Consider the following 23,248-nt stretch of genomic DNA (forward strand, 5'->3'; position numbering starts at 1 on the left):
CTGTGCCCTGCCTCCTCCCCAATTAACACCTGTCTATTGCCCTTCCCCAGTTTCTACCTGAATCCTTCCGCTATCCTAACACCCGTCTCTGTACATGAACTCCCTCCTCCCTCCAGGGAACAAGTCACTTAATTCTGGTTCTCTCAAAGTGTGAGTCTGTCAACTTCGTAGACAAGGTCAAATGCCGGTTAGTGGGAATAAAGACACTGGTAAGCAGTAGTTTCCCAACTTATGATACTCGTTTGCTTAATAAGGCGGTGTATTTGCTCATTCTTGTGTACTCGATACAGACCAGCCTTGGCGAAATGTTGCACTGAAATGATCTTCTGTTACCAGTGTTTCTATTCCAATTTATCAACTGCTCTGATCTTCACAATACTAGTGATGTGACTTAATCAATGCTCTTACCTCAACTGGCTTAGCTGTTTCCTGACCTCTTTACGTAACTAACTTTTGCCTTATTCTCCCCTTCTCTTTCTATGATAAATGGTCCAGAACAAACCGAATCATTGTCTTATGATTCACCACCAATTTTTGAGTTGGCTGTCAAGTGTTCTTACACATGAGTACGGTGTTTCCTTCGATGAGACTCAAAACAGTCTACTAAAACACAGGTGACCTGGAGAGTGTTTCGGGGATCAGACCAGGCCTCCCGGTAGATGGCCTGATCATCCAGGCTGTTAGTGCAAGCCGCACGCAGTCCGACGTATACATCCAGCTTCCAAACTCTCAAGACTTATTATTCAAGCTCAGGCCCCTCCCCCTCCCCTTTCTCTCTCTCTCTTCTAATTACTAAGATTTAAGAAGCCAATTCCCTATGATCCAGCTGAACATACCTGAAAGATGTTTTCGGGGCTCGGCACTCCTATGACCCGGTGCCAAACCAGGCTTCCCAGTACATCAAGTCGTGACCAACCTGGCTGTTACTGCTAGCGGTACGCAGTCCAACACAAGAACCAAAGCCCAGCTGGTCAAGAAATGATTTGAGGAACTTGTCAAGTTTCCTCTTGAAGACAAAGGTTTGTTGGGGATTTTATTAATGCACAAAGAGCGTCAGAAAGTTGGGGACCTCTCACACTACTCGTCGCTCCCCTGGTTTTTACTGAACTGCTCTTCACCGTCTGCCAATTCTCTTGTTTTCATATGAAGCAATTTCGGTGTACAGATTTGGGACCATCCCCTGTAGGTTTTTCCCGGTGTAAATTATGATGTACCTTTCTCGCCTACGTTCCAACTAATACAGATGAAGGAACTTCAAACGTTCCCAGTAGTTTACATGTTAGATCGAATGTATACGAGCTGTGAAAGTTATCTGTACGTTTTCCAGTCCTGTAATCTCGCCTGCACTGAAAAAGGCCGTCTGTATATATCAGTATTTCTGCCTGGAGAGACTAAGTAATTTGAAGAATATCATCATTGACTCAGGATTTTTTGTCTTGAAATTTCTAGCTATCCTCCTTGCAATAAAATTTTTTTTCTCCAAGCCCTGCTTTTTACAACGTCCTTCAGATACCTTTCAAGAAGGGGCGTTAACCTTTCATTCCATGGTGATAAGCTGTGTCATAATCTCCCCCGGAATGCCAAGACACGGTCAGGGTACTTACACACACGTATGACACAGCAGTTCAGCTCTTACCTAGGCAGTAAACCTCACTCAAGAAAGTAGGAGGGCAACAAACTAATTTGGTTCACTGATAATAGAATGTAGCCTTGTTATTTGTTAATGATTCTGGTGTTCACCACAAGGCCCGGTTTCAGACCATATCTCCTAAATTAGAAAGGAAATACAGGAAGAGGTATTAAGAAACAGCCAAGTAAGGTTAAGTGTAAACTGAATAGAGTACCGTTGCCTATGTAAGTTACACATTTTCAATTTCTGGATATCACTATCATCCAACATTACTTCCTGCTTCCATTGTTCTCTGTACCTGACTGAGGATTCCACTGTGTGTCGAAATGTTTTTACATTAAATATATCCAAGTGTTGCACATGTGTCTAATTCATCAACTTGTCGGTTCTCTGAACAATTTACCTATAGTGTTTGTATATCTGTTTACTTTTAATAAATACTAATGATGAGTGGCAGCTTGTACTGTATAATGCCTGAGGCCTTGACAGTCATCCACCTATGGACCTGCTGCGTTGCACCTACTGTGTGTTCAGGTCACTGGCAATCCTCTTTACTACTATCTGACAGGCTTCCCTTTTGATAATGCCTACTCAGGTATATAGCAGATTACATCCATGCCGCCAGCAGCAATAGCGTGGTTGGTCAGGAAGCATTAGCTAAGCCTGGCCCAGGGCCGGGCTCCGAGAGCAAGAAAACTCTCGAAACTCATCAAAGGTACAAAGGTAACACTCATACCTGCACCTCGCCTACATCCTAAATATGACAGAGTTGCAGTTATTTCCTTTGGATGGGTTTGAGAATGACCTACCTAGTATAGGCCAGCAGGCCGCGGCCGGTCTCAGACAAGGCCTCCTGGTTGATGACCTGATCAACCAGGTTGTAAATATTAGCCGCACGCAGCCCAACGTATACACCATAGTCTCTCTGATCTGGAGCTGAAGATCTGTTGGTAATTCCTCTTCCACGAAGGTGGAGGATTTTGAAGAATGTTGGTGCCGTTATACGTACTTCTCCTAGTGCACTCATTGCATCAAGCTTGATGGTGTTAGTAGTGGTGATTAATGATTCCAAATATTTTTTTTTGATACCTAATTTTGCTTCAGGGTCGTTCATCAGGTGGTTATGTGAGGCACCAACATATTCTTATCACTGTATGTCCTCATGTTTTTCTTATGTCTATGAATTTATAAAAGAGCCCTGGCTGATGCAACGTCTTCTACTAAAATATCATAACCCTCACATAGTATCATTATCATCAAAGTTATAAAGAAAATGATAAGTTGGACAGCAAGCCTTCAAAACAGGTGACCAGTAAATGACAACACACTTTAAGACGAATACTATTTTCCATTGGCAGCTCCATTTAAAGCGGGCAAATTTGAAAATCACGAAAATATATAGAGAAGTTTCACTGCTTATATAAATTCAGTGAAACCCCTAAATTATTGAAAACATCTAAAATCCCTCAAATTGTACTGCATGAAGTATAGAGGAGAAAATATATAATTTACACATGGAATACGAAAGAGCTGAGTCCTTATCTGCACACTGAAATTAATCCTTACAAGGGTTGGACACAAGATAATTGCAAAATAATCTCACTGACAAGCAGGCGTACAATAAGTAAACCAAGAGATAATTCGTTAAGCATAACGAATCCAAGACTTTTTAAGATACTTCCGGTCATCTGTTTATCATTTATACATATCTAGTTACACCTTCCTCTTTTGATTTGAATACAGGGCATGTGCATTGTACAACCTCTCTCTCTCTCTCTCTCTCTCTACATATTTGATACGATACGCCAGATCAACCAACCTGTGATGGTTATGTGAGCCAGCGGACCACTAACAACAGCAGCATTGTTGTACAGGAAATTAACGAGAAAGCCTGGCCTCAGACCGGGTTGTGAGAGAAGGAATCCCTTTAAATCGGTCCCAGATATGGCCTTGCTACTTTTTACGAAAGGGTTGTCACACATTTTATGTCACGGCTAGCACATTATATGCTCTATTTAAAATCCACCAGATGAACAAGCAGCACCCGTTTATCCAATAAATGAAGATTAATAACAAAAAACGCAAATACATACAAGGCGCTGGCCAAACATGCATTAGTAAGACATGTATAGTTATAATGAGGGTTAAGTTAAAGGGGGGGGGGGCTAACACTGACAAGTCACGACGCACACCACAGCCCCACACCCTCTACACTCAGCTGTGCCCACCCTGTGTACACCTGCAACCAACAAGTGACAGGAATAAGGGAAGAGGGGATAGGCAGAAGGGAAGACATAAGGAGCAGAAAGAGGCGAGGAAGAAGGGAAAGGAGAATTGGTAAAAGGGAGGAGAAAGATAGGCAAAGGATAAAGGAGGTGTAGGAAAAGAGGCACAGACAGAAAAGAAGAGGGGATAAGAAAACGAGAAAAGGTGATAGACAGAAGGGAAAGGCAAATACGCCAAAGGAAGAGGCGATATCCAAAAGGGAGTAGCGAAAAGCCAAAGAAGAAGGAACAGGCATACGAGATGAGAGGGATAGGCAGAATGGAAAAAAAAAGGATGAACAGGTAAAATAGAAGGGATAGGCAAGAGTGATATGTAAAAGGGAAGAGAGGTATAGTCAGAAGATAAGAGTGGATAGCATAAGAGAAGAGAGGGATAGACAGAAGGAAAGAGGGAACAGGCATAAGCAGAGACAGCCAAAGGGAAGGGAGGATAGTGAGAAGAGACGGGACAGTCAGAAGAGAAGGGTAAGACAGGTTTATCCCCGCTCTTAACAGATAAAACGAAATTCACAGTGTGCCACGATAACAATATTCCCGTGCAGTGGTGGGCCGCTTGTTTCACCTCAACATGATACCACAATCGCCGCTCTAATTGGTCGTTAAGCAGAGTGGTTAGTGCAGTCTGGCTTCTGAAGTGGGGAGGGAAGTAGAGACAGAGGATAAGGTAGATAGGATAGGTGCTGGAGGTCTCAGCTGAGACATAGGGCAAAGAGAAGCAAAAAAAAAAATCGAGAAAATGAAAGTGAAAAGGAGAGGTGGAATAATTAAATTAAAAGGTAACTCAACAAGCACAAAGGGCCACAAATTTCATTACACCTCCCAACATACATATGGGCTAGGGCAGAGCTCCCGGAGAAGGAAAACTCTCGAAACTCATCAGAAGGCATAAAGAAATATCAAAAGGTAACATTGAGTTTACAACTTACTAGCTAATATTATAAAAAATATTGTTAAAGAGCAGTAATCGTCAGTATAGATAATAATCGAGGCATGAGCGACCACCCGTGGGGAAAGAAAGAGCATGACAAGAGATTCCGATATTATATTAAGGTGAAAAGTTAATTTCCTGCTACGTGGATGGGAGGCGAGCACCCTCGAGCTTAGGTCATTCTATTTTGGTGCTTGGAATGCAGTGGGTTTGAGGAGATGGTGGAATGAAGAGTGACAGTGCAGTGGTAACTCATAACCAAAGAACCTGGGTTCAATCCTGAGCGATGTGGAACGTATGGTTAAAGTATCCTAACACCTGTTTACCTGTTGTACCTGACTATTTGAATCACAAGGATACACAGGAGTGAGTTGACTGGTGCGAGTTGTATCCTGTCATCAGGAACCTAACACCACAAAGGAAATATGCCATATTGCTTGATATTCTTGGGCTATTAACTCTCAGGGTTAATAATCCGAATATCATCTTTTTTCCTTCTAAATTCACTTTAATCATACTACTTTATCTTACCTGCGTATTTCAGTAAGCATAAAATTTCTTCAATCTTAGTTAACATTTATCATTGAAAATATATCAGCTGAAACACCTCTGGCGAGAATTAGTAGCAGTGTCCTCGAGCCCAGTATTTTTTGCAGGTCTGGTCTTCGGCAAGGTTGTGGTCTGACTTTGATGTACATGGTGTACAACATCGTCATTTGTGAATATAATTTGAAGTGAATTTTAACTGCAGTCTGTTCTATTAGTTGCAGGGTAATCAGAATTTGTCACACTAGTTTAAGCTGAGTTTATATGAGTTTTAAGAATTTGTTTGTGTACGACTATCTAAACTAGCATTTCCTAGAATCTTTATCAATGCTTGCTATTTTCTTATATTTAAGGAGTTTTAAACTAAAATTACCCAGCAAGATGATGTTTGGCGCCGGGGCAGTGTTCGATTTTTATCAGTTAATCTTTTAAACTGCCGGAAATTTGCATCTAGCTGCTGGCATCGCATCGACCAACATTGTTTCTGGAGTAGCTTACTGCAAATGAACCAGTCTTTAAAAGTTATCAGTTTTGTTGTCAGAATCGACTTTTTATATGGTCCTCTGTGAAGGCTACGAAAGCATTTAAATTACCAGAACTTCAAGGATTTCCTGCAAAATGCTCCTTGTCAGGGGAACGCCTTCCGCCTGATCAAAAAGAATGGAAAAATAAAGGACTCGAGGAATAATAATGAATATCGTTTTCTAAGGCTTTTAATTAAATTAAAAATAAAAATTGGCCGTTGTGATAGGATGTTAAGGCAGGATTATATAACGCCCAGGATGGTCTTCTGATGTTTGAAGAAATGGTGTAGGTTATCCTGGGTGGTGGTATTCTTCCCATGTTCTGGAAACTCCTGTCACCACTTTGTTGCAGCACCACTATTAAAGGTTTTTGAAAGAGGAGTAGTCGTAATATCCCATTACGTCCAGTAGACAGGTATCTTGCTCCAATATTTTAGCGTCTACCCTGGATGACCAGTCCAGCAGCAGAGTTGATAATAAAGAAAATACACTAGTTACCAAAAAGTTAAATAAGTGCAACAATGAAGACAGACAAAGGGTGGTATTTAATTTCAATGTCATTACTGGTAACCAGAAAAATAAAAAACAACGAACAGAAATACTCCTGGTAGATCACCTTACCTGATCAGAAGAGTGGAGGTGAAGTGACTCTCCATACTTTAACCCACACTAGCTAAGGTTAATACTACCAGTAGAAATTAAAGCACACCAGACACCAGGAACTGGAGTTTCGCCTCAAGCTCGCTAGATGAAAGTGCGGCAGTAACACGCTACTGGTTCCTGGATGTGTGAACAACCATAACCCCACTTAATACCGGCTTTTCCCTCACACTCCTGATCAAGCAGTATGTAGTACTTACATCGCAATGCCTGATGTCGGTACAAACATCCTGACAAACCAGGTGGTCGATCAGGACTAGTCTGAGACAGGGTCGTCAACCAGGTTGCCTGGTCTGAGACTAGGTGTGGACCAGGAGACCTGGTCTAAGACTAGGCCGCAGGAACGATGATTTCCGATACCACCAAGAGATAAGCACTACGTTGTATCAAATGCTTCAAATTCAAACATACTACAGTATTTAGGAAACATAGGAATAACATACTATCATATAAGAAAGCCTCAGCACACTCGACCAACTACTGAAAGCTAAATTAACTACAATATACAACATACAATATAGTTGAAATGATGTAAACTAGGGCAAACACCGTAACAAATCATTTATAGCTCCAGAATATCATAGGCACATCCTCAGTGTTTATGGAGCAATCTATCATCCGGAAACAAAAGTAAATTATTTTATACATATACAACTAAAATTAGGAAGAACGGACACACTGACGGGAGGACGGCTAAAAGCTAAAAGCACAAACGGGAGGACGAACATGTGAATAAACTGAAGGACGAGCGAGAGGTCAAATTTACTGACGAATGAAACAAACTAACAGACCCGAAGTTTAACTGAATTTCAGATTTCCAGTTCACCGCCCCCGAGGCTGTCCCCCAAGACCAGGCCTTCTAGTTGCTGGTCTGATCCATGAGGCTCTTGGTGCTAGCCGCATGCAGTTCAACGTACGCACCACGACCTGTCTGATCAGGAACTAACCTGAGTAAGTCAAGTTCTCAACTGAAGACAGCTAGGGGTCTATTGGTAATTTCCCTTATGAATGAAAGGCGGATGTCGAAAGTTTTTGTCCCGTTACACTTAGTGACTTACCTTTTAAGTTTTTTCAATGCACTCCTACTTTTCACTGGAAAGTATTTTGCACAGTTTGTTGAGCTTCTCCCTTGCTTTCGTGGAGTGTGATCTCGGTGTGTAGATTTGGGATCAATCCCTTCAGAATTTTCCCGATGTAAATTATGATTTTATCGATTATGTTCCAGTAGGTACAGTTCGAAAGACTTCAGGCATTACCAGTAATTTAAGCACCTGACGGAATTTATTTGGGCAGTGAAGGTCTTCTGTACATTCTCTAGATATGCAATTTCGCCTCTCTTAAAAGAGGCTGTTAATGTACATCAGTAATTCAACCTCAAGAGAATAATATCACGTTGTGAAAATATTGTTTTGATTCTTGAATGTGAAAGCTTCTGACATTATTAATCCTAAATCCCTCACTCAATATAGAGCGATGTGAGTTTTGTCTGCACACTTTAAAATTCATCAAATTTCCATAGTGAACTAACTGAAATCTGTCCTCGTTGAGCATACTGTACTATGAGGCCCGCAAGACTTGGTTGATATCAGCTTGGAGATATTTTGTATCGTCAATGAGTGCCATCCTCGTACCGATTCTAGTATCGTCTGCAAAGGACGATATAGTGCTATGATTTGTATCCCTGCTTATATCGAATACTGAACATGAGAGATTTGGAGCAAGTAGTGTGTCCTGGGGAACACAGCTTTCACTGTCGCAGTCTCTGATTTTACTTTGTTCACTATTTGCGTTCTCTTTGTTACGAAATTAAATATCCATCTACCAACTCTTTCAGTTATTCCGTTTGTACGCATTATGAGCGTGCATCTCGCACATGTCGAAGGCTTTTATAAAATCTATGCATGATACAACTCCATCCATTTAGTTTGTTTTCCAATGCATCCAAAACCATGTCGTAAGGGTCTAGTAGACGAATGAGAGAGCAAACTGATGAACAAACGAGATTATTATAATCAAAAAGAAGCGCTAAACCACAAGGGCTATACAGCTGAACAAACGGATGAAAGATGACAAACGCAAATAACCAACTCGGGTTTTCACAAAGGTCAAAGCTCGAACCAATTCGAAGTGGACGTCTTACCCTCTCTCCATTCACCACTCTCGCCTTGCCTTCAAGTGTTTGCATTAATTCACGACCCACGAAGCTATTAGTTTTTTGTGAATAAATTGAAGAATCCGTGGCGTTTGTGACAACTCTTATAAGATTATCTACTGCACGAATCAAGCCGTACATAGCCGTAATTTAAATGTCAGGTTAGAGCGGCGGGAATCACCCAAGCTTGCCAGGTGATATACGCTGGCCGAAATAAAACTGTTAGTAGAGGATTCAGAAGGTAAAGAAGCGGGAGAAATGGAAGTGAAAGCAAGTTTGAATAAAATATATGAGGAAACAGAAGTGTGCTTAATGATCTAAAGTGGAGATTTAGAAAAAGACGGGAATGATTTTAAGTTGCGTGCAACCAATAACCTTTCCATTACATACCACCTACTCCCTGCATCTATACATACTAATTTCTATTATGGGTGTCGATGAAGGCTCCAAACTTTGCATCTGTTACTGTGAAAGGAACCTTCCCTTTTATTTTTAAAGAGTAAACTAATGAGTACAAAGATATAACTTAAGTGCAATGCGACCAAGGTTTATCAACACCCCTTCATACATAAACGGGATTACCAATAGACTCTTAGCTGTCTTCAAGAGAAAATTTGATAAGTTCTTCAGGTTTATTTCTGATTAGCTGCGCTGATCAGGCCATCAACCAGAATGCCTGGTCTCGGACCGGCACGCAAGGGCAGAGATCACCGAATTCGCCTTCGGGCGAAAAAAAAAAATTAAGTCTACTTGGCTTGGTTAGAACTGTAGGTGTTTTTGTTAGGTTTGCTACTAGTTCGTCTAGTAACTTTTCTTGCTTGTGTGAGTAATCTTGATTTCAAGTAGCTGTTATAATACTAGTTTAGTCTCAGTGTGTCTCCACTCTTATTTTACTTTCAGTACTATATTTTGTCTTAATATTTGCATCTCTGTACTTTTGCTCTCGATTCTTTCTGTATACCTTTGATATACTTTTGAAGAATTTCGAGAGTATATCTACTCTCTGAGCCCGGCCATGGGCCAGGCTCGTCTGGTGCTCGCCTGGTCAACCAGGCTGTTGTTGTTGGAGGCCCGCTGCCCCACATATCCATCACAGCCTGGTTGATCTGGCACCTGGTGAAGATACTTGTCTAGTTTCCTCTTGAAGGCTTCAACACTTGTTCCAGCCATGTTTCTGATATCTTCTGGTAAGATGATGAAAAGTCTGGGACCCCGGATGTTGATACAGTGATCCCTTATTGTCCCCGCCGCACCCCTGCTCCTCACTGGGTTTATTTTACACTTCCTCCCATATCTCTCATACCAGTATGTTGTTATGGCAGTGTGCAGATTTGGGACCAAGTCCTCGAGTACCTTCCAGGTATATTATCATGTACCTCTCTCTCCTCCGCTCCAATGAGTACATGTTCAAGACTTGCAGGCGTTCCCAGTAGTTTAGGTGCTTTACTGGCTCAATGTGAGCCGTAAACGATTTCTGTATTTCTTCCAGCTCTGATATTTCTCCTGCCCTGAACGGGGCCGTCAGCACTGAGCAATATTCTAAGTGAGGGAGCACTAGCGATTTGAAGAGTGTCACCATCGGCATTGTTTCCCTTGTTTTGAAAGTTCTCAATACCCACCCAGTCATCTTCCTGGCTGTCGTGTAACTAGAAACTATTTTAATTTTCCGTGTACTTGTTCCTATTCAAGCTTCTACAGCAACTGTTCCTTTCACACACAAGTCTGGTCATCTTAGGTCACAGCAGTCCTATATAACGTGACATTTAACACATCCCAGGGTTAAAGTACCAGCATTAGTTTTCAAAATGACGAGTATGTCGGTTTTAACACATTAATGTATTTCCAGAGCTGTAGCTATTTGCATTTATTTCCTTTTGTTGATCCTGAGTTTCCATATCTGCATATTTTCCCGGCATAGTATTAACATATGTTGTCTTATAGCGCCTACTGTCATGGTTCAGGTTTTGTTTCCAGTTCGTTAGTTCAATCGTTCTCTCTCTGTTTCCTCATGCTGTGTGTGTGTGTGTGTGTGTGTGTGTGTGTGTGTGTGTGTGTGTGTGTGTGTGTGTGTGTGTGTGTGTGTGTGTGTGTGTGTGCGCGCGCGCGCGCGCGTGCGTGTGTGTGCGCGTGTGTGTGCGCGTGTGTGCGCGCGTGTGTGCGCGCGCGCGCGCGTTTTCCCTCAGTTCTAGGATTTCATTTTCTTGTAATCCCCCTTCAGTTTGTCTTCTATCTCATTATCTTTGTTTTCTTTCGTTTTATCTCTGTCTCATTGTTTCTCTTTTATCTACCACTTCTTTGTTGGTGTTATAATACCCTTTCCTACCTACCTTCGCTACGTTAAGAAACTACTCACCAGTCTAAGCACTTGGTATTGTCCCAATCTCCATATACTGCTGGTTATTTTCGAAGACTGATTTTATTTCCACTTGAAATGTTATCAATGCATTTATTTAATCTCACAAAAATTTAATTCTTTTATATATTCAATGGGAGTTACCGTCTTGGATTTCACTACTCGAGCTAATTTCAGCACCAGGTAGTGTGGAACCGCTTTACATGACAGGTTTGTGAGTGAGGTGTTTGTAACATTTACCACATTTTGTGTCATTTATAGTTGGTGTATGTCCACGTCCGGCTTCAAAGGCTCTTCTACCCGAGTAACACAGGCTGAGGCCAGGCTTCCCTGTTGATCACTTGGGCAGCCAGGTTGTGCTAGCGTCCCACAGAAATATATCGCTAGTGTAACTCGGCTGATCCAGCATTTGTACAAGGAAGCTGTCCAACATTTTTTAAATTTATTAATTCGGTAATATATATATATATATATATATATATATATATATATATATATATATATGACCTTAAAATTATAGTAAAGACACAAAACAGATTTAGTTCAAACTTAAGCATAATTATGATGTATCTGTCGTCGGATTATTTATTCCGAAATGGTTGGATCTCCCCCTTTTTAGTTTTTCTTAGGTGACCTCAATCGGTCCTGTGTAGAGATGTAGTCAGTACCTGGCTACCTCAATGTGTGTGGAACATACTCTTCTTGGTACCTTCTTTTACCCTTCATACCGTATTAATTTATTCGAGTGTTCCATGACAGCACATTCATAAAACATATTATAGATCCTGATACTGGTGAATGATCAGTGAAATGTTGAATATCAGCATACTAATGGTAGAAGTAAAAGTGAAGTCCTTCCTGCAACCTCATACATGTGGAAGTTTATACATGCCATGTAGTCTGGAAGACAGGGACAGGAGCTAAGTATCAACTCCTGCACACACACGAAGAGGCTATCGAGTCAGAGGTATTACTGTTCGCAGATATGAAACTAAATAATGCAAACAGGAGTAGACCAGGAAGACTGCAAATGTATATGGACAAACTGCAGGACTGGTCTAACAAGTGGCTACTGGAATTAAACTCCAATAAATGTAAAGTTATGAAAATCAGAGAAGGGCAAAGACGTCCAGAAACAGTGGACAAAGTCGGGGGACAAACGCTGCAAACCTCCCTGAAAGAGAAGCATCCAAGGGTGAGCACTGTAATAAGAATTTCGCGTGAGGCACACAACAAACGTATAACTGCTGCAGAAAATGCGAAACAAATTTAAGGATAGCTTTCAGAAACATCAGTAAGGTGGCATTCACGACCTTATACACGGCTTATGTCAGGCCCATCTTCAAGTATGCAGCGCAAGCATACAACCCACGTCTGATAGAGCATGTAAAGAAGCTGGAAAAAACAACCGTAACTGTATACACGCATGCACACATACACACACAATTATCAGAGGAGGATGTAGGAGCACCTAGAAAGGAGTGGGACGATTAATCCTGTCTCACAAACATGCTAGAGTTCTACAAGGTAATAAAAGTAATGGAGAGAGAGAGAGAGAGAGAGAGAGAGAGAAGGGCATATGGTTAGAGAGCATATTTTTGGACTGTAGGAAGGCGCAATACAAACTTTAATAATTTCAAATGTACAAGAGGCCAGAAGTCATTGATGCCGATCAAAGTGTCTAGGAGACGGGGTCAAGAGTCTCGACTCTCGCAAACACAACCCGGCAAGTATAGTTACCTACACACTTCCATACCTTCCTATTCACCAACCCACTCACTATTTGACATACCTACTCACATACCCACCTCCTCCCAACATAGTGACACTTGTTACCCCTTGGTGACAAATGAGCGGTGGAGTGTGCCGCTCTTACCTGGATAAGCGCTAGTGTGTCACTAATTAGTCATAAATTTCCTGGGTAGTAGGTAAAGAGGTGATCATGACTCAGGAGCCTCAACACGCACCACTCCCTGATGAACACAACGCTGCCATCAACAGACGGGGCACCCCAGCCACGAAAGGAGGAGGAGAAAGATGAGGAAGAAGATGAAGAGGAAAAAGAGAGGATAGAAAAGAAGGGAAGACAATGACAGATGGCCACCACGTGCAGCATAAACACCAACATGCACACACACATACCTAGGGAGGGGCTGGTTGGGAAGTAGCTATCTTCATCCCTGACGCCGCTTATAATCTCATTACTAACACAATTACATTATTCCTTACACATTACACACAAAAAATGACTTATTGCATTTACCTCTCCATAAACTCCCTGAGAGACTTCACCTCACCCTTAATTTCATTTTAGATCATTCTACCAAGTCAAAAAATACTAATAAATTGAAATATTATGAGATTAAATACATTTCACTTGAACATTCCCCTCCACCAAGAAAAAGCTAAACCATTTTATGTAATTTTATGTTATGTCAGTTTTTAATCCTGCAGTAAAACTTGCATAGCAACATATCCTTGCTAACATTTACGTAATATATTTTTTTAACTATGTAAGAATTTGCGTGAAAAAAATTTAGTTTTAAAGAGGGAATTTGGAGGCGGGGATGTGACAGAAGGGGGAATATAATCTTGAAGTAATCCTTTATCTTCCTCTCTTATGCTAGACCACAACAGAGATTGAAAAAAGCGTTTGACAAATGGTAATTAACACAGACACAGACACAGACACAGACAGACACACACAGACACACACACACATGTAAAAATACCACAGTGAAAATAGTAAACACCTGAGCGATTTCAGCGTTTTATTGCGATTGCTTCCACACTTAAGAACATAACTAACACCTCAGCAGACCTCACTGGCACATAGTAGGCCGCTCCAATTCATACCCACTCACACCCACTTATGTACCCGTCCAACCCATATTTAAAAAAATCCAAGGTTCTTGTATTAATGACACTAACCCGGGAGGTTATTCCACTCATTTATAACTCCACTGCCAAACCGATACTTCCCATTATCCTTTCTAAATCTAATATCTCCAACATGCATTCAATGCTGTAAGTTCTGTCCTGGTTAGATATTCTCAACACGCTATGTATATCCTCTTCATTTATTCCCGTTTTCCATTTAAACACTTCAGTCGTATCTCTCCAAAGGCTGCTAGTTCAGTGCCTTCGGCGAATTTTCGTAGAAAAGAATTCTAATACATGGAATAAACTCATCATCCCTTGTATACTTCCGATCGCATTTGTCCGTCTTGTAATATGGAGACCAGAACTGATCAGCATAATCTAAATGAGTTAAGTAAAAGGACACAAGTGCAACTAATGCGACATTTTACTGTAGCAACGGTTCGTTCTCCAGAAGCTTTGTCAAGCCGTTACAAACAATATATGGACACAAGAAGGTATACATAGGCCTTAGAGTAAGGCGTTATAGAAACAGTAGTAGTTGTAATACTAATGGTAGTAGTAATACATGTGGTAGTAATAGTCGACTTGCACAAGGTAAAAAGGGTATTAGAGCTTACTATACCACGGGCGGGGCTAGAACCCGTGGTATGGTTTGTTTGCAATCATATCATTACGATTTCGTGAGTCGTATTAGAGCTTATTGATGGGGTAACATTAAAATGGGTTACGCAAATATTTTTGTTAGTGGGCTGGATTTGAAAAGGCCTGTTGCAGTGTTGCTCCTCTTTTATGTTCTTCTGCAGTATCTGCAGCAGCAACTATGTGATGACAGAGTTTATTGTTTTGAGGAGGATTCTTTCTAATACTTCAGAGATGGTGAAGCTGCCTTTATTTTGCTTAACTGTGTTAGAAAGAGCGATTATTGATATTCAAGACTTCTTTTATTTATACTTTTTGATATGAAGACAAATAAATATTCTACTAACTTTACTGCGAACTTTTATGCACCGTTATCTTGGCTTTAAATTTGTACTAGCCAGAACTCTAAGATGTTTTAGCATTTATTTTGACTATCTATATTTAGTTTATGTGTCATACTCATTTCCTTTTTCTAGAATTAGAACCTTACACTTGTCTGCACTAAACTGCATCTGCGATCACAACATCAACCTAATCAAGTCATCCTGTAGCCTAGAAGGCTACAGGATGGCTATCTTTCCTAAAAGCCATACTTAGCCACGTGCCCCAGTAGTTATACGTAAACACATGCCCCAATACCTAACATAGCGACGTGACCCAGTAGCCATACTTAACCACGTACCCCAATAGCTATACATATCCACGTACTCAGTAGCTGTACGTAGCCACGTGCCCCAGTAACACAGCTATTTGATACTGGCTGACACAATTCACAGACATGCCAAAATATATACCGCTAAAAAAAAAAAATGCTTTCTACACCAGACTCAAATTTCTGTAGCCAAATAAAAACTTTTATCGCCAAACCTCCGTTGTGCCCATTTCGGCAAGAGTTTGTGGGATTATGATTTTTTATAATAATATTTAAAACATGACGCTGGCGCGGGAGATGCATTTTGTCAAGAGAAATTAGGTTTCAACTATGTAAATTTGTATTCGGGGAACGTGAATTCTGGGCTCGAGTTATTATCTTTCTGTTGGTTGCTATTATTCAAAACGTTAAATGAAGACCACTGATTTTTGACATTTTTCTCTAAAATTATGAAAAAAAAAAAAATACTTCGAGGAAAACAAGCCACACGTAAATTCCAAAAGTACAAAGAAGCTAACAGAGCAACTCTTACTTTAACAATGACCCTTTATAATATAAAGTGCATATTTCCCTCTGGAAAATCTTCTGCTATTCAAACCAGCACCAACATTTTTGCACGATGTAATAAAAAATAAAAACTGTCGTCAAAATGGCCACCAACAACAAACAAAATAAAGTTGCAATACCAAAATCAATGTCAGCAACAAGCACCATAACGAATTCCAAATGGTACAAAAAAAAAAAAAAATAGCGCCTGAACCGCGATTGTTTTACGTCACAAATACATGCCCGAACAACAGCCTACTGCTGCGCCTTACACTACACACACCTCATCACATGCAATGGATAAAGATGGCAAAAATTGTATTTTGTCATTTTTGGAAAGGTGTTTTGATATATGTATAGATAATACTGTAATGTTTCCTTTCGAACCTCTGCGACATGGTCTGAGACTGGCCTGCAGAAGATAATCCCCACAACCATTAACACATAAATATATATATATATAATATGGATATATATATATATATATATATATATATATATATATATATATATATATATATATATACATATATATATATATATATATGTCGTGCCGAATATGTAAAATTGGTCAATTAGCAATAACTCATTTAAAATTAAGTCCTTTCTAAAATTTTCTCTTATACGTTTAAAGATATATTTTTTTCATTAATGTTAATGTAAGAAATTTTAATTTTGCACCAGAAGAATCTTAGAAAACTTACCTAACCTTATTATAACAAGAGCAATTTATTTTAGCCTAACCCAACTAAATATATTTTAAATACGTTTACAGTAATTTAGTACTAAACAAACACAATCAAATATATTTTTTTCGTTAGGTTCAGAATGATTTTGGCGAAATTATTGCATACACAAATTTTCACTTGTCCTATATGGCAAGATGAGCGTTGCTATTTAAGCCAAGATCGCAAGTTCTGCCTATTCGGCACGACATATATATATATAAAATATAGACATATATATATATATATATATATATAGATATATATATATATATATATATATACATACACATATAATATATATATATACATATATACATATATATATATATACATATATACATATATATATATACATATATACATATATATATATACATATATATATATATATATATATATATTATATATATAATATATATATTGGATAAACAGAAAACAACAGACGTTCTTTCGGCTGGGAAAAGAAACAACTACAATTTGAAGCTACCTGAAGGTTACCTGAAAACGATTTTGGAGGACACCACCATCGCAGCCCAGTCCTGGTCTACAAGACTGTTGATGCTAGCCACGCACAGACCATCTTTGGCACTACAACCCGGCTGATCAGCAGCTGATTTGAAGAACCTATCAAATTCCCCTTTCAATTGAATCTGTTAAGTTCAATTCAATTTTTGTATGTTCCTTAATATTTATTGCGTTATCTCTTTTTGCACTCATTATATTCTTACTTTTCACTGGAGACATTATACGTCATTAAAATCGGTTGATAAGAACTGAGGAGGGATCAGGAACTATGAATAGCCTACTGTAAACACAATCAGGTGAGCACGCACAGGCGCGCGCGCGCACACAAAAACTGATCAAGTGTAATGACATGTGCCTATGATAAGTGGTAACTAACACCACACACACACACACACAATGATGTAGTGAAGGCAGGATTCATACATAGCTTTAAGAAGAGGTATAATAAAGCTCATGGAGCAGGGAGAGAGTGGACCTATTAGCGACCAGCGAAGAGGCGAGGCCAGGAGCTGTGAATCGACTCCTGCAACCACAAATAGGTGAGTGTACACACACACACACACACACACACACACACACACACTGCTCATGGAGCAGGGAGAGGACCTAATAGCGATCAGTGAAGAGGCGGGGCCAGGAGCTATGAATCGACCCCTGCAACCACACATAGGCAAGTACACAGGGAGCATACATCGAGGCTGGTGGTGGTGGAGAGCACGCCAGTTACACACCAAGCTCACCACAGTGGACCAAAATTAGCCAGACATTGTGTTATCTCGGTGTGGAGGAAGACCTGGGCCAGGGCACCACACACTTCACATGCAGTACCAGCGCAACACACACAGCAAAAACCCACTTCCACACGTGTTCTACACAAGTCATCCACTTCTCCAGCAAACACTTATATCAAAAACCTCGTCTCCAACGTTGTTTTAACATCGACCAACTTAATGACAACATTTATATATTGCAGCGCAAACCTTTGAGTCGTGTATAAAACAAAGTATCAGGAAAAAGACAAATTAAACAGATATAAAAGTACAACTTTAAAGATATATAACCTGTGTTTTGGCACTTGTGTCTCGTGACAGCTTGGCACTACTAACACTCTTATCGTATTACATTTCACAATCAATACACAATTCCTTAGCATAAATTAATGTAAGAAAAGAGAGAAAAGAAAGAGGAATCCAAGTAGTGAGGTGGCATGGCAGATGTCCAAGGCCAGCGCCCAGCATGCCACCACTGGCCCACAATAGTGTCATGTTTGTTGGACTCGCTTGACAACCATGCCAAGATGCTCATTTATCAACCTAGACTCGTTTTACTACGTCAGTTTACTGATGTAGTGAAAACGTCATTTACTGAACGCTTCCTGTGAACGTTCAAATGCTTTTTCATTTACTCTTGGTCAGATTGGGTTGGGTTGGGTTTGGTAGGATACATAAAATTTTAAATACCAATAATTAACAAAAACAGAAAAAAAGGAAGTTATACGTCTAGCAGTGATGTGGACGAAAAACAACGGTAACGGAAATGTGTGAATGCTAATCTCTGGTGATGGGAGAATGTTGACCTCTGGTGATGGGAGAATGTTGACCTCTGGTGATGGGAGAATGTTGACCTCTGGTGATGGGAGAATGTTGACCTCTGGTGATGGGAGAATGTTGACCTCTGGTGATGGGAGAATGTTGACCTCTGGTGATGGGAGAATGTTGACCTCTGGTGATGGGAGAATGTTGACCTCTGGTGATGGGAGAATGTTGACCTCTGGTGATGGGAGAATGTTGACCTCTGGTGATGGGAGAATGTTGACCTCTGGTGATGGGAGAATGTTGACCTCTGGTGATGGGAGAATGTTGACCTCTGGTGATGGGAGAATGTTGACCTCTGGTGATGGGAGAACGTTGACCTCTGGTGATGGGAGAACGTTGACCTCTGGTGATGGGAGAATGGGTTGATTCTGACAGCTTCTTGCAACTTTATATATGAAGTGTATCGTTTCCAGGGTATTAATCGACACTAGTTTCTGCCACTGAACCACTAGCAGCAACAGCCTGGTTGACCTGGCAAGCACCAGACACGCCTGGCTCTGAGCCATGGCCCGGGAAAACTCTGGAAACTCATCGAAAAAGTACGCATACATCTTCACTCTTTGTTTCTCGAAAGTTTTCACTTCTATAAATTTCTTGCCAACTGAGGAGGCCTAGTCAGAGACCAGTCGGGGAGGAGACAGGATCGACGATCCTCGGAACAATAAACTGATATAAACGTCCCGTTAATGTCATTTAGTTATTACCGGTTAAGAAGACGTATATTTAGGCTCGTATAGCAATAAAAGTCAGAGAGCAGTGTTGCTGCAACAATTAATATTTCACAAAGTGGAGATTAATATTTTCATGAAGTTTCTGCCTATGCTATACCATAATTACGTAGAGTTTTGATAATGGTCCAAAACGGACCCGAAACATCGTTTAAATCATTATTATTATATTTAGGGAAAGAAATGAACTCGAAGGGGTCACACGGCGCCTGGAGAATCAAGAGTTAATGAGCTTGTAGCCAAAAATTGGAGGACAAGTCTGATGCCTTGGATCAAGACCCTTCCCCAGCGTTGAGGAACCTCTTTTAAGGGGGGAACCTCGTTTAAAGTATTACCACCATTTTGAGATTTCATTGCGAATGAACCTATCAATGTTCTGTCTGCTAAAATCATTCGGAAAACGACCGTGTACGCTTAGGATGACTATTATTATAATCATAAGGAAGCCCTAAACCCTTAAGGGTCATACAGGGCGCAGAGGATGAGTTATATATTACAACATATTTGTGAATGGTTCTGGTAGGCAAATTCCACTTTATCATTACAACAAATGCCTTCAGTTAACATTCACTACACTACCAGACCAGCAGCTTTTAATAACAACAGTGACGAACATCACAACAGAGTTCAAGAGACGAACAACACCACGACAGAGTTCAACAATAACGAACACCATCACAAGAGAGTTCAACAGTGACATACATCATCACAACAGATTTCAACAGTGACAAACATCACTACAACAGAGCTCAACACGCACAAGACCATCCTCACCTTATGCTAAGCAGCATTATACATACACCAAAAAATACATCTTTTAACAATTACTTTCTATAATATTTTCACAATATAATTTATACAGAACATTGTCTGAGAAAATTACCTTCTTCAGCAAGGAAAACGATAGGATGGGATAACTAGAACTTTCCAGGCTGGGATAACTAGAACTTTCCAGACTGGAATACTGTCGTGTACTGAACTTCCAAGGTAGACCTGGCACATTGTAGAGCTGGAAAAACGTACAAATAACTTTCACTGTTCGTATACATTCGGTTAAGCATCTAAACTACTGGGAAAATTTGAAGTATCTTAAACTTAATTCCTTGGAACGTAGGGAAGAAATGTACATCATAATTTACACCTGTAAAATCCTGGACCAACTGGTTCCAAACGAGTATAACAAGTACACTGAGAACTCGAGGAGTGTCATAAGTCCCTGATTCTTCAACGCCCTCCCTCGGTGCATAAAGGAAATCACCAACGAACCTCATTAGGGAACTTAAAAAGTTTCTCCAATAAGTTCCTGATCAGCCGGGCTGTTTCGCACGTTGGACTGTGTGCGGCCAGCAGTAACAGCCTGGCTGATCAAGCCTTGATTCATCAGCAGACCTGGTCTGGGACCGGGCCACGGGGGGGGTTAACCCACGGAAACAATTTTTCAGGTATCCTTTAGCTTCTATCATATGTTCACAGAGCATAATTTTAGAACAGCACAGGACAGAAGTGCATATCTTACCTTCCATGATAAGTTCACAGAGAACAATTTTACACAAAGCAGCCTTATAGATAGAACTATATTTTATGAGACAATGACCGTTTTTATGAGAAATCTCGGGAGTCTGAGAGAGCGTACGAGCGATGCATGACCTCTGATACATCACCAGTGCCATCACTCACCGGTGGTCGGTGCAAGTACCGCGGCAGACATCACGTGGCACCACCAATTTAGCATTCGGGAGAGCCGAGCTAGCAGTAGCACCGGCTGTCAGCCTCTGGCTATAAAGTTATATCGCAGTATAAAGCACAAGAGATGAGGCGGCAGAGCGCCAGCCAACTACCCCGGGCCTAAACTTGCACTTATCTTATGCACATGATCCATATTGGCCCGTACAGCCCATATAAACTGGCGCAACGAGGTGTTAGCTGCAGTGATGGCGCTGGTGGAGCACCAGTAACAGTGGTGGTGTTGAGGTGGAGTGGTGAAGGTGGAGTAGTTATAGTGTGGAGGTGATGTAGTAGTAGTGGTCTAGTGGAGGTGTAGCTGCGGTGAGGTGGTGGTGTAACGGTGTGGTGTGGTGGTAGTGTAGTGTTGGTGGGGTTGTGGTACGATGGTGGTGGTATAATGAAGTTGTGATATAATAGAGGTGACGGTAAAATGATAGTAATGGCGGTGAGGTTGTGGTGTGGTGATGGTGCGTTCTTGATGGAGCGGTAATGGTGATGCGGAGGTATAGTGGTAGTGAGATTGTGGTGTAGTAGTAGTGATGGTGATATGGTGGTAATGGTAGTAGTGACGGTGAGGTGGTGTGGTAGTAGTGGTGGTGAAATAATGATGGTGTGGTTAGTACTGGTAGTGAGAGGGACATATGGTGGAGAGTCGCGTTAGTGACAGTGTCGGAAGGGGAGAGGTAGTATTAGTGATGGTGTGGCTGTTGTTAATAGTGACGTAGAGGGTGGTGTTGCGGTGATGGTATTAGTGGGGTAGTAATGGGAGTGGTGATGAGGGTGGAAAACATTACAACACATTACAAAATTAGCAAGTTTTGATATAAGCCTCGAGAGGATACCAGCTCTTATGAAGTTCTGTTGAACAATACCACTTGATCACGAGGTCTCAACACGATATAGGTTTGTTTGTGATGAGGGGCATCCACAATGCATGACGATGTTCATCTGCACTACAGTAAGACTTCTGAGAGCAAGTTCCAAAAAACACCAATACAAAAAGTGTAAATATACCAACACCTTGGTTCATCAAACAAAAAACCCAGAGGCTGGGTATGAGTTGGTACAGCCAGGCAAATCACCCTTACAGTCAACTACAGATGTATTGTATAATACAGGAAGTTAAATTCTCTCTTGGATTGAGGCTTTACTAACCGGTAAGAAGAATGGCATTCCACAGGGATGAGAGTTGGGCCTGTTGTTAACATTTTGCTTAAACTATTTAGATGAGTAATAACATAGTGGCGAGGAAAGTGCGAAATGCTGTTCATTATGGATATACGTATACTAGGGATAGTAACTGAGGTATTTATAAACTAAATATAAAATAATTAATCCAGATGACTTAAAAGCTTCAGAGTTGTGGCTAGCAGAAATGTGAAGCCAAGCCAAGAGTGTATAACTGTTGAGAATAATGCTAAAGGAATGCCTGGCTTCGAATCAAGAAGTAATGTAAGTAGCAAGCTTACACAATAACTGTTGATATACCTTTGGCCAGGACCCGGCAGGGCTGCTGGCGTCAAAATTCTCGAAACCATTCACAAGTAAATCACAGCTGACAATTTCACTGATTCTTCTAACTCCGAGCTCGCTTTCTTGTTGACTGCCTAGTCAACCAACCAGTTACTGCTTGCAGCCCGAACGACCATACAACCAACACAACCCGGCTGATCAGGTTCCCTTAATACATGTCCTAGTTTTCTCTTGAAAACTTTCACCTATGTTCCGGCAATATTTCTGATATCTGCTGGTAGCAATTCCTGATCAGCCAGGCAGTAGTGCTTACCCTGAACTGAGTGATATTAGCACCAACAGCCTGGGTGATCAGGTTATCAACCAGAAGATCTGGATTGCAACCGTGCCACAATGGCGATGACCCCGGGAATCGACTACAGGTATTCTTTGTTTCAAGAGAGTACGTTACAGTGCAGAACAATTAAGATTTGAGACACAAGAGCACGAGTTATTCAAATAATACCATCACTGGCAGACCTCTTTTGTTTTGAAGGATCCCAGTATCTATCGTGTCATTTTCCTGGCCTTCGCTGCACATTTGCCTTACTGTACTCTCTAAATGACACATCATCTGCCACTATTATGCCTAAGTCTTTTACGTATTCCTTTCATTCCACTGGATGGTCTTCCTGCA

Source organism: Cherax quadricarinatus, chromosome 21 (genome assembly GCF_038502225.1).
Source record: "Cherax quadricarinatus isolate ZL_2023a chromosome 21, ASM3850222v1, whole genome shotgun sequence".
In the NCBI taxonomy this organism is placed as follows: Eukaryota; Metazoa; Arthropoda; class Malacostraca; order Decapoda; family Parastacidae; genus Cherax; species Cherax quadricarinatus.